Genomic DNA, 5,000 nt, shown 5'->3' with positions numbered 1-5,000 from the left:
GAAACCCGATGCGGTACTCGGGGATCGTGCCCTGGACCGAAGGGAGGCGCTCGACCGCCGTGCCACCCATGCGTCGCCACCAGTTTGCCTTTTTCTTTTTTCTCCCTTTTTTTGGGGGGTGGAGGGGGAAGGTTTCTATGTATGTATGTATGTATGTATGTATGTATCTATGTATGTATGTGTGTGTGTATGTGTGTATGTATTTACTTACTTATTTGCCTACTATTGATTGATCGATTGATTTATCAGACAGAGACGGAAAGACGGAGAAGCAGGCTCCATCCAGGGCGCCCGACGTGGGACTCTGAGCCCGCGTCTCCAGGACCACGCCCGGGGCTGAAGGTGGACCTCGACCGCCGGGCCACCCGGCCGTTCCCGCAAGTTGGCCTTTTTTTTTCTTTTCTTTTCTTGGAAGGTTTGTTTGTTTGGATGTTTGGATGTTTGGATGTTTGGATGGATGGATGGATGGATGGATGGATGGATGGATGTACTTGCTTATTTGCTTATTTGCTTACTTTTTATTCGTTCATTCATTCATTATTCATTGTTCTTTCTTTCTTTCTTTCTTTCTTTCTTTCTTTCTTTCTTTCTTTCTTTCTTTAGTCAGAGACGGAGAGACGGAGTATCAGGCTCCATCCAGGACGCCCGACGTGGGACTCTGAGCCCGCGTCTCCAGGACCACGCCCTGGGCTGAAGGCGGAGCTCGACTGCCCGGGCCACCCGCCGTTGCCGCGAGTTGGCCTTTTTTTTTTTCTTTCTTTCTTTTTCTTTCTTTCTTTCTTTCTTTCTTTCTTTTCTTCTTTCTTTTTTTTCTTTTTAGATTTTTATTTATTTACGATAGTCACACACACACACACACAGAGAGAGAGAGAGAGACAGAGACAGAGAGAGAGACAGAGACAGAGACACAGGCAGAGGGAGAAGCAGGCTCCATACACTGGGAGCCCGATGTGGGATTCGATCCCGGGCGTCCCTAACGCACCCCTCTTACTCCCCATTGCTTCCCCCAAGGCCTTGCGTGTTCCTCTGCTTCCCGCACGCGACCTCGTGCTCTACGTCTATCTCTAGACGACACCCTACCGTATCCGCCTAGGGAATAAGCTAAGACGGGGCCGATTCTCATGGGACCGTTCTTGTGCTGAGGACGTGTTCTTGTCTGCTGTAGCGGTGGCGACAAAGCGGAGGGCCCCTCTCCCTGCGCACACGGTGCCGGGGCGTGGGGACGTGAGGCAGGAAGGAGGGCTTTGGGGTTGTGGACATTTCTTTTTTTTTTTTTTTTTTTTAAGATTTATTTATTTATTTATTTATTTATTTATTTATTTATGATAGAGAAAGAGAGAGAGAGAGAGAGAGAGAGGCAGAGACACAGGAGGAGGGAGAAGCAGGCTCCATGCCGGGAGCCCGACGTGGGACTCGATCCCGGGACTCCAGGATCGCGCTCTGGGCCAAAAGCAGGCGCTAAACCGCTGAGCCACCCAGGGATCCCCTTGCGGACATTTCTACAACCGATCGGGAACGACGCCCGCCGTCCGGTGTCCCGGATCTTTGGGGGTGAGGGCTCCAGGACGCCTCGGATGACGTTTCCAAGTGCGCCCTTCCCGGGGGCTGGAACCGGAACCGGAACCGGAACCGGGGCGGCATGGGTGGTTCGGAAGACGCGGCCGCCGCCGGCGGCGGCCGGTGCGCCCCCTAGCGGTGCAGATGTCCCCGTCCCGGGGAGGGGGAGCGGGAGCGGGAGCGGGAGCGAAACATCCCTAAGGAAGGCCCCGCTTGGGCGCCCGACGTTTTCCTGAGTCGGGGAAACGCTACTGGACCTGGGTGGATCCGGACCAGGCTGTGTCCCAGCTGCCCTGCGATCCCATATGCCTCACACCTGGACTCCCCGGGCGGGCGAGCCAGCTTTCTGGCCCTGCCTGCCTGAGCCTACCTCTCTATCTCTGGCATCCAACTTGCAACTTCAAGTCCCTGAGGTCGAGAGCTTCGGCTCTCTGGGTCCTGCTAGTAACCCAAACAGACAGACACCTTTGCCATGCCATGCCATGCCATGCCATGCCATGCCATGCCATGCCATTCCATTCCATTCCATTCCATTCCATTCCATTCCATACCACTTGCAATCAGGCATCTGCGAAATGAATATTGAGCAAGGGAATTCTCAGCCTTGAACGTTTCTGGGCCCCGCTCCCTTGGCTTTCGCACCGGCCAAAGGTCCAAAGGGCTCCGAGAAACCTCAGCACACGGGCTCTGTTTCCGTCCCTCTGAACACACGTTGCCTGTCTGTCTCCCTTATAATACAGAAACGGGGACGCCTGAGTGGCTCCGTGTGGAGCATCTGCCTTAGGGGCACGTCGTGATCACAGGATCCGGGGATCCAGCCCCACATCGAGCTCCTTGCATTGGAGCCTGCTTCTCCCTCTGCCTAGGTCTCTGCCCCTTTCTCTCTCTCTCTCTCTCTCTCTCAAAATCCGGCAAAAATGAAAGAAAGAAAGAAGAAAGAAAGAGAAGACAAGAGAAGAAAAAGAAAAGAAAAAGAAAAAGAAAAGGAAAAGAAAAGAAAAGAAAAGAAAAGAAAAGAAAAGAAGAAAATTCCCTACGTTCGGACTTCCAGGTCACCCCATCAGAAAGATGCCTCGTGGGATGGGACCCAAGAGGTGGTCCAGAGAAATAAGGACCCGACTCCCCCCCCACACACACACACACACACTTCCCATGAGTCCAAATCACGAAGAAGACGGGGAAAGCAGGCCAGGCAGGCAGACGCCAGAAATCCGAAGTCCACACGCACGCACGCACGCACACACGAGCACCAGAACCGATGCCCAACCCACTGCCTGCGCCTCCACCTCTCTCAGAGGGCTGAAAGGCAACCACGGACAAGGCCTGTTTTCCAGGAGGAAGCCGACATGAAGGAACAGGCGGCGTTGGAGGCGGAAGGCTGGAAGGTTAACGGATAGAGAAAGGAAAAGAGGGACAAGACGGACGGGTGGACACCTGGGTGGCTCAGTGGTTGGGCGGCTGCCTTCCTCTCAGGGTGTGATGCGGGGCGGGGGGGGGGGGGGGGGGGGGGAGGTGGAAGGGATACCCTGGGGTCCTGTGCCCGCATCCGGTTCCCTGCCTGCGGGGAGCCTGCTTCTCCCTCTGCCTGTGTCTCTGTCTGCCTCTCTCTGTGTCTCTCAGGAGTAAATAAAGAAATCCTTAAAAAAAAAAAAAAAAAGGAAAAAAATAAAAACCTTTAAATCTGTCTCAGTCCGCCTCTCTCTGTGTCTCTCAGGAGTAAATAAAGAAATCCTTAAAAAAAAAAAAAAAAAGGAAAAAAATAAAAACCTTTAAATCTGTCTCACTCCTGGCGGGGGCGGGGACTGCCTTGCCGCCTCTGCGCCTCCGCCTCCCCCGCGGCCCCCGCACCCCCCCCCACCCCGTTTCTGCAACACTCCTGTGGATGGAGTGGTCAACTCCTCTGCCATCATCCCGGGTGCCTCCAACGCCATCGCCGCCCCCCCTCCTCATCCCGCCGCCCCCCTGTAAGGAGCAAAAATCACCCGAGCCATTGGGCCACCACGGGAGCCTGACAGTGGGAGTGGGGAACACATACATTGAGTTTTTAGAGGACGCGGGGCGGCGGGGGGGGGGCGGGCGGCTGGGGCGACATCTACACCTCAGTTTTTGTGTTTCTCTTTTGTCTGATTCAGGAAACCTGCCGATACCTGGGTGTGTTAGTAAACGTGTTTCAGGTTTGTTTGTGTCTTTTTTCCTTCCTCTTTTTTTTAAATTTTAATTCACAATTCATGAGACATACACACACACACACACACACACACACACACACACACAGGCAGAGACACAGGCAGAGGGAGAAGCGGGCTCCCCGCAGGAACCCCCGATGTAGGACTCGATCCCGGGACTCCAGGATCACGCCCTGGGCCGAAGGCAGGTGCTAAACCGCTGAGCCACCCAGGGATCCCCTGTTTCGTGCTTCCTTAACAATTGTATCATACAGGGCAGCCCGTGTGGCTCAGCGTTTTAGTGCCACCTTCAGCCCAGGGCGTGATCCTGGAGTCCCGGGATCGAGTCCCACGTCAGGCTCCCTGCATTGGAGCCTGCTTCTCCCTCTGTCTTTGCCTCTCTCTCTCTCTCTCTCTCTCTCTCTCTCTCACAGACACACCAAATCTTAAAAAAAAAAAAAAAATTTGTGTCCTACATGTTAGGTTTTTACAAAATGAACAGCGGAGAAATATCAGAAAACCAGCAGAGCCAGGCAGTAGGTTCGAGAGTGCTTTAATGGGGAGCGCTCCTGGGCGAGGTTCCATGACTCGGAGAGGTGGCCAGAGACAGGGAAGTCGCGCGGGGTTGGGGACTGTGGGGGTTTTTAAGCCTTCTTGGTTCCGGCTCTGGATCCGGGTGGGTCCCTTGCCAAATTAGACAAGGGAACACTGTGTCCTTAGGTGATTGGCTGGGGGGGTGGGGTGGGGTAGTATCGGGGGAGGGGGTGGGGGTGGGCGTGGTTCCTGGATGGAAAGTCCTGGATGGAAAGTTTCGGTTTCCCATCTAGGCTTCGACTTACTGGAGATGATGTGGTGGTCAGGGCTGCTGCTTTGACGGGAAGATCAGCCATTTTGACCCAGTTTGAGATGTCCGCCATTTTGGGTGCCCCTGTCTCTCAGCCAGCCCAACAATACATACGCATACACACACACACACACACGTGTTTCTAAAAACTATCACATGTATTCATCCATTTGACAATCTAAGGATTTCTGGTATGATAGGCAATGTGCCCGTGGTTCCTACTGGCTTTTCACCAGAGACTGAGGTTTCTAGGAGTTAACAGTCTGCCGCCTGGGTGGCTCAGTGGTTGAGGGGTTGAGCATCGGCCTTTGGGTCAGGGCCCAATTCTGGGGCGGCGGGGGGGGGGAGTGTCCGAGTCCGGACCCATTTCCACATCTGGCTCCCTGTGGGGAGCCTGCTTCTGCCTATGTCTCTGTCTCTCTCTCTCCCTTCCC

This window comes from Vulpes vulpes, chromosome 13 (genome assembly GCF_048418805.1).
Source record: "Vulpes vulpes isolate BD-2025 chromosome 13, VulVul3, whole genome shotgun sequence".
Lineage (NCBI taxonomy): Eukaryota > Metazoa > Chordata > Mammalia > Carnivora > Canidae > Vulpes > Vulpes vulpes.
The sequence above is the reverse complement of the archived record's forward strand: the minus strand, read 5'-3'. Positions refer to the sequence as shown.